This window comes from Ambystoma mexicanum, chromosome 6p (genome assembly GCF_040938575.1).
Source record: "Ambystoma mexicanum isolate Mex_15411 chromosome 6p, UKY_AmexF1_1, whole genome shotgun sequence".
NCBI lineage: Eukaryota > Metazoa > Chordata > Amphibia > Caudata > Ambystomatidae > Ambystoma > Ambystoma mexicanum.
Genome location: NC_090935.1, coordinates 807,833,930 through 807,848,788, shown reverse-complemented (window position 1 = coordinate 807,848,788; position 14,859 = coordinate 807,833,930).

Here is a 14,859-nt window from a genome sequence, read left to right as displayed (position 1 = left end):
TCACCACAAGTCTGAGCCTCGCTGGTTGTCCATGTGCGCTCTATCAGTTTCTGGCCAGGAACGCTACTACCCTAATTACTCTGCTTCAATGGAGCAGGGGGTACTCGAGGATATGTTTGATGGCCCCTGCGTGTGCCCCTGACAACTAGTAAAGGCACTTTGCATTTGACCCTCAACGCATGTCAGCTGTACTGTGTGCTTCTCCAACAATGCCTGGCAAAGCTCCACAGCACTGGTGCCACTTAGCATCCATGTGCAAGTGGCCTGGTGAAAGGTAGAGCGCGGTGTGGGCCCTTGTGTTGCTCACCTTGCCAGGATCTCCTGGAAACACGCCTACTTCTGTCGGACGTCTGAGCACAAGCCCTGTGCATCTGCTTGCGCACACATCCACACATCTGCCCAGTTTTCTGTATTAGTCGTCCCTGTGTCTGCTGGCAAAGGTAGTCTGGAGGCTCATCTTCCTGCAGAAAGGGCATGAAATAAATTAATAAGGCTTGACAGTTCCCTGTGTGTGTGTCTACATGCTGATTGTCACTGGGCCAGGTTACAGAGCTATATCCAAACTCCTCCCACCATCATTGTCACTTTGACAGGCCAATGTTGCAGGCTACTGTCTACGGCATGAAGTGCAGCAAGCACATATACAGGCAAGAAAATAACATACATCACAATCCACATCAATTAATGGAGAAATTAATCACATTCTCGCCCAAATTCATTACAGACATGGGGTGGATGAAACGCAACCAATCACCACTAGGGGTGTTAACACAAGTAGAACAGCAGCAGACAGACCACAGTAATTAAGGAAGTCCAAAGCCCTTGTGAAATATTTTGTAACAACGAACCATCCTAGCAAGCCCATGGATAAGGGAAGCAGGAGTGGCCGATGTGAGTCAGGACCCCAAGCTGCAAACACATACACAAGACAAGGTTGAAGGGCCCAGCTGGAACAGACAGTGGATGCTTTCAAAAGCAACAAAGCACCACACCGTCACATGAATGCACAATACACAAACAATATTAAACTATATTAGCTAATTAAACTAACAATAAACAACTTACATAACCTAATTAAAATAACTATCAAATAGTTAATATTAACTAACTAAACTAAAAAGAAAAATCAAAAATGGCCACATACGACCCGGGGGGAGGCACCCAGGAGGGGGGAGGTACAGGGTGCACCTCAACACCCACATGCAATGATGTTGAGACAAATAAAAACCCTCCATGGGCTCAACGCCTGCACACCACGACCTGTGGTGAAGATAAGCTGTCGTGCGAGTCTGCCTCATCCTGTAAAGGACAACGTGGCACAGGAGCCTGACCACGCCTAGGCGCAGCTTGCCCCTCATCGGCTACAAGTCTGCCGGACGGGTGAGCTTGGTTCTGTGCTGCAATGACACACAGGTCTGCATGCAGAACCTCCCGTGATACACGTGCTTCCTCTTGCAAGGTAACACGTGTAGCACGGAGTTCTTCCTGCGTGGTCTGGCTGGACAACTGATGCACCTCCCAGCAAGCATGTAGCTCAGCCAAGATGGTACGCTGAAGCTGCTCAAACCTCTCCTCTGACCGCACCCTTTGGGATGTCAAGAGGGCATCCAGAGTGGATCTGAGGGACTGAGACAGTAATTGCTTGACACAGAGACAACATTTCAGCCTGGCGTGCCCTGTCAGAGGCCGCCAGCTCAGCCTGAGTGAACGGGCCGTGGACTGCACCGCCTGCCGCTGGAGAAGCTCCTGCCTAGCAGGGGGGAGCACGGATTGGGCCACACGTTCCATGCTCGCAGCAATGTTATCAAGTGCTGCCCCCTGACTTTCTGAATTGGCAGTCATGTCTTGCTCCCACTCAGTATACCTCGGTGGTGCGCAGCCACTGTGTTGCTGGGCTTGACACCTGCGAGACCCAAGGACTGTGCGTTCTCGTTGGGTTGGCACCTTCCGCGGCTGCACGACTACATGCACCGTCTACGTGATGCCCCAGGCACATCAGCGACTGGTATGGAGGGTGACCCTGCGTCCCGATCCACCACAGGCGAAGGTCCCACCAGTGTCCGGCCCCTCAGTGCGGGTGTCGCGGACAGAGAAGTGTCCAATTCAGAATCTCTCACCCCTGACGTATGGACCTGATGCACATCCAACTCAACATAGCTGTCAGAGTGGTCATCTGTGCTGGACTCATAGCCAGCCAAAGACAAGATGGACTGGAGCACACGTGGGTTCTCGTGGTCTACCACCCCACGACCCCCACTTGTGCCGGGTTGTGGTTGTGATGACAACCCTGTGCCTGGCATGACAACACCATCCTCTGGCTCCATTGCGTCATCACCTGAAAAGTGGAGAGAAAAAAATATTAGTACACATGTCAGATACACATGACACACATACACATATACATCACACAGACAGCCAACATATGAAGCAGACATATCACACACAAAACAGAACCTGCCATACATGCCTGGTCAATTTGATATTGCATCAGTGAGTAGGCATGTAGAACGGTGTTACACGGCTCAGAAGCGGGTTGATGCAGTGCATAACATGTGTACGTTACTCACTATCTACATGAACAAGTACTTCATGATGTGTATCACAAATCGTGAAGCCAGTGGAAGGGCTAGTTCAGGCATCACGTGCAATGTGCATGCAATGGGTTGCATGGCTACAAGGAAAAGCTCCCCCCCTCCCCGCCTCAGTGAAAATGCAGGGATGCCTTGCTTGGTAGCAAAAGGCTGAACAGAGACCTGTGTATTGGCAGACAGTGTTGACTAGCATCAATTGCATCATCTGAGTCAACTGACAGCACAGCAGATGATTATGGTACAGTAAGCAGGACACATGACGAACCCTCAGTAGTACACCCAAGTGTGCAAAAGCCACTACACCAGTTGGACAGAGTCAGTGGGCCTGAAACTGGGGGAGGACTGTGCCCCACACAGACTGTGACACCCTAAACATGTGTGTGATATAGGACAGGGCCAGAGTGGGCATGGGATGGCTGTAGAAATCCCAAGAAATGTTGCTCATACAAGAAACGTACTACAATGATCATCCAGGCAAGGACACATAGGGCCATGCATGGAATGCACATGGAGCATGAATGGGCACTCATATCCTTGCGGAGCATCTGTCATCTGCACAGTCCAAGTGATACACCCTGCATGAAGGGTAGAGGATGTACCCCACTGCATGTGTCTGGCAGGTTGGCTGGTGGAAGTTAGCATGTACACAGGAGGCTTGAATAGGCCATTGCAGTACGCCAAAATGATGCACAAAAGTGCAATGGTGTAAGTGGGGTGCAGGGGGGTGGAGGGGCAAGGGGGCATGCCTACGTGGAGTACCCGCATGCAGCCAGAGGACACATGCACATCAGTCATGCAATGACATAGTCATAGTGCTGAGAGGAAAACCACCCCTGGCTACATGCAGAAGGGCCAGAGAGCAGGAACATGGATCGGAGGGGCATCTGGGTGACTAACATGTGAGTAGGGTGCAAGTGTGGTGATGAGGACAGTCCCCGTCTGCTCTACATGTCCACCATCCTGCACAGCAAGCACGCATCAGTGAAGCATTGCATGGCTAGCACATGAAAACCATGTACACATTGCATGTAGTGGCAGTCAAGCATAACACATCACACAGGCAAAACACACATGGGCTGGACATACACGCAACAACACTCACTGGACTGGGCATCAAAGTCCTGCATCTCTCCCACTCCTTCGACCAATTCTTGTGGTATGAAGTCCGCAACAAGTGCCTTGTGCGGAGTGAGGTGATCCTCCTCAGGTGGTGGCCCACCGCTAGTCACCAGAGTCATTCTGCAATTAGAGGCATGCATGGCCTTAGCGCTGCGTTTGAGGTCATTCCAACGCTTCTTGCACTCGGCAGCTGTGCGCACCTCATGCACTCACATTATCCACGACATGCTTCCTGTGGGTATTCCGATGGGCAGCCGTAGTTTGACAATTCGGCCCCACTAGCATACCACGTCTGTGGGCCTGCACGTATTCCACAAGGGAGTCCAGTTCCTGTTTGTAGAAAGGCTTCTTCCTTGACATGCAGGAGGCTGTGGCTGTTTCTGGGGTCCCAGCCTGTGCTGCAGATGCAACCTTCCTCCTCTTGTATGGTGGCGCGGACCTTGGCTGGCGAATGCCGCCCTGATCAGTATGGCCTGTGGGACCAGTGGATTCAACCAAGGGAGTGGCAGGTTGAAGGATTACCGAAGGCCTGACTTGTGTCAGTGGCTGCTGGGTGCCCTGGAATGGACCCTGCGCAGCAACATCCGCTGTGCCAGGGTCATTGACCGCGACTGTCCTGGTTGGTAGACTCACAACCGGGGTATTGTTGGCTGCATCTGCCCCTGCACTTGCCAAAACCTGGCCAACACCTGGCTGGTCAGGGCAGCAGATGACATTGCTGCCCCAGGGACACGTGTCTCGGTCAGGGCAGCCCTGCGTGCACCTATGGTTTGCCTCCTGCTCTGTTGGAAATCTTCCAAGGACTCTTCAGGAGCCAACATAGCCTGCGCTGGCAGACCCTGAGCCTGGGTGGTGGTGTCCACAGCTGCACCTGCAGCTACCACTACCCTTGGGCCTGTGGCAGTCGATGAAACGGACTGCCGGGTCACATGGGCGCCAGTGCCAGATGCAGAAGCTGCATCTCCCGGAACCACAGGGGGTGGTGGCATGACTGCACCGACACATGGCACAACATTGTGCACAAGTGGTGCACCCCTGCCTCTTCCCCCTCTGCGGCCACCCTGGACACCCTGGAGTCCCCCTACTCCCTGGTCAACCCGGCGACGTCTCTGACCACGCCCACCACAAGGATTACACCCAGCTGAGGCACCCCTCACTTTTGGTGGCCTCCCAACCATGGCACAGATGGAGTAGTGCTGTCACAGATGGAGAAGTGCCAATGGGACGTGTACACCACAATTGTCCTGGGCAATTGGGTGAAGGGGGTGGGATGCAAGATGTTAACAGCACCCCTGCACCTGAAACGCTGTATGTTACCCCGTTGATGAAGTGACAGGTCACGCAATGCTCAGGCACCCCAAAACTGCAATAAAACCATGCACGCAACACCTGCAGCCTACGTGCGTGGAATTAACCTCCCGCAGTGCGCGGTGGCACCCAGGAACATGAAAAACACGAACATGTGGGACACACAGGCTACTATGACCTCGAAAATGGGTATGCGATACACAGGGGCACCCGCAGTGGGAAAAATAGCGTGCGCGACTCACCGTCAGACTAGCGTGATGATGAAAAACATGCGTAGTCATTACCCCCGCCAAAAGAAGAGATACGTCCTTGATCCACTGTGAAGTTGTGATGGCGCGCGAAACAACACGAAGTAGCAACACACACGTCGGTCTCCAGCGAACTGCTGGCCCCGCTCACCTTTAACCCGTGCTGAGGGAAACGGCTGCGCGTGTCGCGTCACTTACGCGCTTAGGCCCTTTCCTCGAATTACACGCATTCACACACAGACATGCGTTTTTTCACATGCTGATCCACTATGCACCCGTGTTGAGGGAAACGCCCGTGCGCGCTACGTCACAGATGCGCTTACGCGCTAAGGGCCTTTCCTCGAATTACACGCTGACGTGCACTTTTTTCACGTGACAAATCACTCTGTATCAAGCTGGCCACGCGAAAACACAAGGAAGACCACGCTCCTGCCCAAAAGGCCATTTTCCTGCCCCCAAGAGTCCCAAGCACACTCCCACCTGCCATCTGCTGCTGCCTGCCTGCTGCCCACGTGCCCTGCTATTTGGTGCATGCACATCAGCCATCTGCAGGGGTCCAGTTGCTGTGTCCACCCCTGCTGGAACAGAAGACTCCCGACTGCGATACCATCGCTCCACAGCCCAGCCCCAGGACCCAGTTGCCCACCCACGCCTGCCTCAGGGGTCGCCATGTCGGGGCAAACACCATCCGAGACCACTGGCGACCCCCAGCCAGAGAGGCAGAGGGCCACCAGTTTCAGCGAGAAGGAATTTGGTGTCCTGGTGGAGCATGTCCTGGGGCATTATGATGCCCTCTTCACACCATTGCGCGCCGACAAGGGAGGACGGGAGAGGATCTGGGAGGAAGTCGTGGTTGCAATCAACGCGGAGGGGGTGGCAACCCGCGACATCAAGCACGTCCGGAAGCGCTGGGAGGACTTCAGGTCCAGGATTCTCAACAAGGCCCGGCGCCTCCTGAAGGAAGAGGATGCAGAGGGGTGCCGGATCCACCTGAGCAACATACAGATGAGGGTCCTGGAACGCATAAGCCCAGCGCTCCACGCCCAGATCCTTCGGAAGAAGACCCGTCCGGAGTTGAGCGGTAAGTGGCCATGCCTTTCTGTGTGAAACAGGGCATGTTGCAGTGTGCTGGTAGTCAGCTACTTGCCTGTATGTGTAACATAGGCCATGTATGGATGTGTGTGCGCTGGGACATCATGGTAATGCATGTGAGACCAGTAATGCGTGAACCACATGGATGGTGCATGTGTTCCAATGAGACATGGGGAGATGCATGCGGAATGCACACATGAATGCATGCCAGTCCCTGTTCTTGGACATGAATGGGGGGTGAGGGATGGGTGCTGCTCTAATGTACATGTATGGTGTGCCTGTCTATGCGTCTGAGAAGTGGGTGTGTGACTTTGAAACGCCATGGATGCATGACACATGTCCGTGACGATGGGTAGATTCACTCATGCAATGCGGTCACCATTGTATCCACTGTGTCTGTGGTGTAGGAGCCATGATGCATGACCCTCCAGTGATATGTGTGCATGGGATCAGTATGAGCCATGCTGCATGTGAGTTTTAAGGCAACATTTTTGGTAACAGAGGCCCTTGTACATGGATGCTGATGTTGATTGCACGCTCCATGCCTGTTTCTGCATGTGTGTTGCATGCATTGACCCATGTGTTGTGGAGGGACAGGATGGAAGTGATGTTTGACAGTGCCACTCATGTGTTATTGCTTCCTGTCTAGGGGACTATTGTACGGTACCCTGATGCTTGTGTTCTATGTCTCCGTCTACGCAGCGTCAAGGGAAGAAGAGGGTGCAGACGGCGCTGTGGAGCTAAGCGGCAGGGATGCCTCCACCGGGCGGCGATGCAAAGTCCAGCCACCCTCCCAGGAATTGCCATCATCCGGGAGAGAGGGGACTGGTGCCACGTATGCCACTACGGCTGTAGCGGAAGGGCCGGGTGAGCCCCCACAGGGGTTTGCAATGGCAGAAGATGGTGCAGAGACATCCAGGTTTGTGGTCTCCACAGAGGAGGAGGAGCCCACTACTGAGCCACACATGGGCCTGGTGGGGGTAGTACCACTAGTGCGAGTGGTGCAATCCAGGGCCAGGGTCAGGAGGCAGCACAGGTCGCCGCGGAGGGGCCTGTGCATGCCGCTGTCCCTGACCCTGTGACTGGACCACCATGCACCAGCAGGGATGCCCCGCCGCCGGCCCGTCCGCAGGTAGGGGGGAGGCCCACGTCATCTGCCTCTCCACTACCTGCGGACGAGGAGTCCCATGACCGTATGGGCTCCGTCCTGATTGGTGTCACGTTGTGCATGTGTGTCATTCGTGATGACGTGCGTGCTTCCTGGGGGGAGCACGCACGCCATCATGAAGAGCTGCGTGGCAAAGTGGTACAGTTGGGAGGGGCCATGGTTGGTGGGTTCCTACATGTGTCGCACACTCTGGCGGACCTCTCCTCCTTTGTGGAGACTATGCGCCAGTCATTCTCCCTGCCGTCTTCCGGCCCAGATTCCACCAGGGCCCCCTGTGGACCTGGCCCGACCAACACAGCCAGCTTGGTGGAGATCCCATCCCTGCTACAGTCGGCAGTCGGCGGTCCAGCAGGGGTGGACACCCGAACAACTGGAGACCAGCAGATGGAGGATGTGCAGGCATCATCGGACAGGGCAAATGGACCGCAGCAGCAGCAGGCTCTAGGTGGGAGCAATGATGGCTCGGGGCCATCAACATCAGAGGGGCAGGCATCGGCCAGAGGGCAGGAGGACCCTGGAATGGGTGTGTCTTCCGTGTGGCTGCGGTTGGGCCAGCGGATAGATGCGGAGCGGCGGCAGGCGGAAGAGGTGCGGCTCACCATGGTCAAGGCGGAGTTCTCCATGCGTCAGGCGTTGAGGCGGGCTGAGTGCCTCGAGGCAACTCGCAGGGACTTGGAACAGGCCATGAATGCATCCCTGCGAGACCTCGGGCCAGGGCACAGGCCCGCCTCGAGGAGATAGACATGGAGTTCGATGATGCTCTGGCCCACAACATCACAGAGTGAGCCGCAGGACTTGCCCGCCGCCATTGTTTATAGTTAGTTAGTGATCGTTTTCCTTTCTCTTTTTTTTTTCTTTTGGGATGCTTGGACAATGCCCCACGTTTTTGTATATAGTTGTAAATTAGGTAGGGTTTTTTTTATATAGGTTTCATTTCATTTGTTGGGCTCATGGAGCCTTTTTGCAATATCTGTACATAGTTGGACAGTGGAATTTTTGAAAACATATTTTACTCTCATCATGGATCAATGGATTTTTGAATTTTGATTTCCTTTAGATTTACTTTGTTGGACAAGGATTTTTGACAAACTTTATTTTGGATTCATTTGGATTGTGTCATCATTATTATTATTTTCTTTTAGGACATGCTTTTTTTCTTGTTTCTGATTCTTTACATGCTTTGAAACCTTTTTGATATTTTTGTGCACAATACATTTTGATTTCTTACTTCCATGTGTGGTATTTGCTCTTTGGTTTACTGCATGTCACAATGTGGGTTTACACAATCACTCGCACCCAGTGTGTGTGTGTGACAGACATGTGTTGATGTGCATATTTGATTTTTGGTTAGTAATAGGCCTTCCAGTGTGGGGTGGATGGGAAACTTGGTTGTGTCTGAAGACTGGGGTGGCGTGCAGTGGGATTTTGTTGGACATGAGGCCCATGAATGTGCATCTTTATGACATGTTGGGTGGGGACCTGAGTCGGGGCCTGCTGGCAGGTGCCCGGCAATGCTGGGTGGATGGGGGTGCTGGGGGACATGAGTCGGGGCCTGCTGGCAGGTGCCCGTAAATGCTGGGTGGGTGGGGGTGCTGGGGGACATGAGTCAGGGCCTGCTGGCAGGTGCCCGGCAATGCTGGGTGGATGGGGTGCTGGGGGACATGAGTCGGGGCCTGACCCTCAATGCTGGGTGCGTGGGGGTGCTGTTGGACATGAGTCGGGGCCTGCTGGCAGGTGCCCGGCAATGCTGGGTGAATGAGGGTGCTGGGGGACATGAGTCGGGGCCTGACCCTCAATGCTCGGTGGGTGGGGGTGCTGGGTGACATGAGTCGGGGCCTGCTGGCAGGTGCCCGGTAATGCTGGGTGGATGGGGGTGCTGTTGGACATGAGTCAGGGCCTGCTGGCAGGTGCCCGGCAATGCTGGGTGGATGGGGGTGCTGGGGGACATGAGTCGGGGCCTGACCCTCAATGCTGGGTGGGTGGGGGTGCTGGGGGACATGAATCGGGGCCTGCTGGCAGGTGCCCGGAAATGCTGGGTGGGTGGGGGTGCTGGGGGACATGAGTCGGGTCCTGCTGGCAGGTGCCCGTCAATGCTGGGTGCGTGGGGGTGCTGGGGGACATGAGTCGGGGCCTGCTGGCAGGTGCCCGTCAATGCTGGGTGGATGGCGGTGCTGGGGGACATGAGTCAGGCCTGACCCTCAACGCTGGGTGGGTGGAGGTTCTGGGGGACATGAGTCGAGGCCTGACCCTCAATGCTGGGTGGGTGGAGGTGCTGGGGGACATGTGTCAGTGCTCACTTGTGCGTGGTGACATGTGGGCTGGCTGGGGGGCTTCGACAGGGTGGATGGGCTGCCCATGGGGCATGGCCAGGGGTGCAGTGTGTTCCCCTGTGTTGTGGTCTGCCTGCAGGCCCTGGGGAGGGGGAAGAGGGCACACCTGGGAGGACACACGCTGCCAATTCGTTGGGGCACCCCCGAAATACACGTACCCCGCTCGCACAAGGCCAATCGCGTGTGAAACTTCCCGCGCAACCCCGAAATACCCGTACCCCACACGCACAAGGCCAATCGCATGTGAAACTTCCCGCGCACCCCCGAAATACATGTACCCCGCACGAACAGGGCCAATCGCGTGTGAAACTTCCCGCGCACCCCCTGAAATACACGTACCCTGCTCGCACAAGGCCAATCGCGTGTGAAACTTCCCGCGCAACCCTGAAATACCCATACCCCGCACTCACAAAGGCCAATCGCATGTGAAACTTCCCGCGCACCCCCGAAATACATGTACCCCTCACGAACAGGGCCAATCGCGTGTGAAACTTCCCGCGCACCCCCGGAATACATGTACCCCGCTCGCACAAGGCCAATCGCGTGTGAAAATTCCCGCGCACCCAGAAATACCCGTACTCGGCTCGCACAAGGCCAATAGCGTGTAGAAATTCCCACGCAACCCCAAAATACAAGTAACCCGCTCGCACAGGCCCTATCGCATGTGATTCTCCTCGCGCACCCCCGAAATACACGTACCCCGCTCGCACAAGGCCAATCGCGTTATAACTTCCCATGCACCCCCGAAATACACGTACCCTGCTCGCACAGGCCCTATCGCGTGTGATTCTCTCTGTGCACCCCCACAATACACGTACCTCGCTCGCACAAGGCCAATCACGTGTAGAACTTCCTGCGTACCCCCGAAATACACGTGCCCCGCTCGCACAGGCCCTATCGCGTGTGATTCTCCCCGCGCACCCCCGAAATACACGTACCCCGCTCGCACAAGGCCAATCACGTGTATAACTTCCCGCGCACCCCGAAATACACAGAGCCCACTCGCACAGGGCCAATCGCGTGTGATTCTCCCCACGCACCCCTGTAATACACGTACCCCACTCGCATTCGTGGTTGGGGGGCTGTATGCTGGTCCACTGGCCTGTGCACTATGTACGGGATTTGTGCGGTGTTCATGGTGCACGGGGAGGGTTTGGGGGCGTAACTGGTACTGCTGCAGGGTCGGTGCGCCACTCTGCGCCACGACTGGTTATGGAAGTTAAAATCCATGAATACGCTGTGCGCCAAAATGGATTTTGGCACACGCGGCCGGCGCAGACTGCTGCACGCTCACACTGTGCTCCAGCCGCGTGCACCACTTATGTGCTGAATTCTATGAATTACCCCGTGTCACTTCCAAATGTACCAAGCACTGCTCCAGAGTATGCTTATTCTTTTGTAGACTGCTTAAAATGTGCAACAATAATTACAGTAGGAGAAGCTAAAACTCATCTGCAAATAAAGTATCATCAATTATGACATGCTTTAAATATTTATTGAAACAGACACCCCTCTGTTTTGCATACCAGGTAACTTTGGGTCTCACCCTAAGTTACCAGGGGAATCCAGACGGGGACCCCTTGCTCACTGCTCTTAGAGAGGCACAGCTTCACCTCACTGATGATGCCCAACTAGGCTGAAACACGTGTATGGGGTTGCTTTGCTACTCTTGTTCAGAGGAGAATTGCCTAGCATTTCGGTGCTGGACTGCCCCTGGGCAGGACACAGACTGATATGCGGGGACATTTCTTCTCTGTGAAAAGAACAGTGAGCTAAAGACTTGGTTGAGACTCTCCCAGGGGCCATCCACCCAAGAACGAATCAATGGGCTGTGTTCATGCTGGTAGAGAGTTTCCCAGACCCCCCTCTGTTTTGCATACCAAGTAACTTTGGGTCTCACCCTAAATTACCAGGGGAATCTAGACGTGGACCCCTTGCTCACTGCTCTTAGAGAGGCACAGCTTCACCTCACTGATGATGCCCAACTTGGCTGAAACAAATATATGTGGTTGCTGTGGTACTCTTGTTTAGAGGAGAATTGCCTAGCATTTCGGTGCTGAACTGCCCCTGGGCAGGACAAAGACTGATATGCGGGGAAATGTCTTCTCTGTGAAAAGAACAGTGAGCTAAAGACTTGGTTGAGACTCTCCCAGGGGCCATCCACCCAAGAACATGTCAATGGGCTGTGTTCGTGCTGGTAGAGAGTTTCCCAGACCCCCCTCTGTTTCATATCAAGTAACTTTGGGTCTCACCCTAAGTTACCAGGGAATCCAGGCGTGGACCCCTTGCTCACTGCTCTTAGAGAGACACAGCTTCATCTCACTGATGATGCCCAACTTGGCTGAAACACGTGTATGGGGTTGCTGTGGTACTCTTGTTTACAGGAGAATTGCCTAGCATTTCGGTGCTGGACTGCCCCTGGGCTGGACAAAGACTGATATGCGGGGAAATGTCTTCTCTGTGAAAAGAACAGTGAGCTAAAGACTTGGTTGAGACTCTCCCAGGGGCCATCCACCAAAGAACAAGTCAACGGGCTGTGTTTGTGCTGGTAGAGAGTTTCCCAGACCCCCCTCTGTTTCATATCAAGTAACTTTGGGTCTCACCCTGAGTTACCAGGGAAACCCAGACTTGGACCCCTTGCTCACTGCTCTTAGAGAGGCACAGCTTCACCTCACTTTTTTTTTAACTTTCTTTTTGGAATTTTCAACTGATAAAACAATAATCAAGAAATTACACCATAAAGTAACTTGAAAATAACTTGTGCTCCGTTCCCGCCTCCCCCTCCGACTCCCCTACCACCTTGTCTGCAGTAGTTCTCGGATTCAGTAACTAATATTGGTTTGTTGTCGATCTTTTCCTGGGTTTAGTGACTGAGTTAATTATGTTAAAGACCAGGGGACGTTCCCCGTGAGGAGCCACTCTGATTGGCGGACATCAGATAGGTGATGTATGGGCCCCAGATGTCAGGGGGGCGTGCATGTAGAGGTAATAGTCTGATAAAGTTCGACTCCGTGTCCTGGCAGTAGGATATGTCTTACAGCCATTGCTGTACGATTGGCGTGGGGCCTTTCCCCCATGTCATTGCAATCCTCCTGCGTACCAACAACAACAGCAACCCGCTGAGTTTCCTTACGGGAGGGGGGAAGTGATGGGTAAGCCCCAGGAGCGTGGTCTTGGGGTTGGGTTCTAGGGGGACTCCTATGATTGTGGCTGTTTCTTCAAGTATTTTCCCCCAGAATTGTTGGATTGTTGGGCAGAGCCAAGTGAGATGGACAAAGTCCGCTGACTGAGCGCCGCAGTGGCTGCATGTCGGGGGAACTGAGGGGTGATAGTGGTGGATTCTGGCGGGGGTGTGATATGCTTGATGGACAAATTTTAGGTGTATTAGTTTATACCTTGTGTTTAGTGATACCTTTTGGGTTTGTGCTAGGATGTAGTTCCATTCCTCATCGGGGAATGTGATCTGAAGGGATCTCTCTCATCTCACCCTGGATGTTATCGGGTTTGGGGCAGTTTCGGTTAACAATGACTTGTATAGTATTGATACTAATTTACCCTCACCTTGTGACTGGATGACTCCATGCAAGAGCTGCCATGTGGCGGGCTGTTGCGGGAATGAGGGTAGTATAGCTTGGAGGGCATGTCTGAGGCGGAAGTAGATGAATGTGTCGAGGGCAGTGGTGGCTCCACGGTCCTTGGCCTGTTGGGGGGTGAGAAAGATCTCTCTGATGAAGAGGTCGGCCAGGGTTTTCAGTTTTAGTTTGTCAACCCAGTTTAAGTGCACTTTCTCTGTGGACAGGGGGATTCCCGGGATGAATTTTAACGGTAGGAGGGGGGAGAACCTAGTTTGAATGCCACATTTGTGTGCAATTTTTTTCCATATTGCTATGGTGGAGAGAACCATGTTTAATTTGTTGTGTGGTGTGTGTGTCTGACCGAAGACTAACCGCTCTAAATAGGAAGAGAGAAGCGAGAGCGCGCTCCAGCTGGACATGGGGCCGTATGAAGTTTGTGGCATACCAGTGCCCCAGAAATTGACCTTGGGATGCCCAATAGTAGCGTTCGAAGTCAGGGAGTGCCATCCCGCCATTCTTTACTGGCTGAATGATTGAGTTATATGCTATTCTGGCCGGGTTGCCGGCCCATAGAAGTTCTTGAACTAGACTACAGAGGCATTGAAGGTGTTCCAGTGGTGCCAAAAGGGGCAGGTTCACAAAAAGATAGAGGAGTTTGGGGAGTATCACCATCTTCACCAGAGACACTCGCCCCCAGAGAGTAAGTGGAAGTGATTTCCATGTATCGATTTTCCCCTGGAGTGTTTGGAGTATTTTACCATAATTATCTTGAAAGAGGACCGAGTGGTCCCTTGCCATTTGGATGACCAGAAACCTAACGTTTGTGTGTTCCCATTTGAAACCATAGTCGTCTGGGAATTCTTGGATCTCGGGGGTGAGCGGGAATATAATCGACTTGCTATGGTTGATTTTTAAGCCGGAGTAGTTTCAGAATTTGATTCTATCACAAATTACTGGGTTCAGGTTTGTTGCCGGGTCTTGAATGTAGAGGGCGATGTCATTGGCATAAAGGGAGATTATCAGTTCATGGGGACCAAAGGAGAGGCCTCTTTGTATGTGTTTCGCTCGAAGGTCGGAGGCGAGTGGTTCCATTACTAGTGCAAAGAGTATAGCAGACAACGGACACCCCTGCCTGGTCCCTCGCTGAATGTCGATTGCAGTCGATCTGACTTCCCCTAGAGTGATGTATGATTTGGGCTGGTTGTACAAGAGGGCGATTAGCTGGATGAATCGTTTGCCGAGCCCCATCCGTTGCAGGATCTCGAAGAGGAAAGGCCATTCCACAGAATCGAAGGCCTTCTCGGCGTCGAGGAGGACTGCTGCAGCCTGTTGCGAGGGGTCCAGTGCCTCCATGACTCCGAACATACGTCTGATTCTGAACGTTGTGTTCCGGCCTGGTACGAATCCGGCCTGGTCTGCCAGCACCAT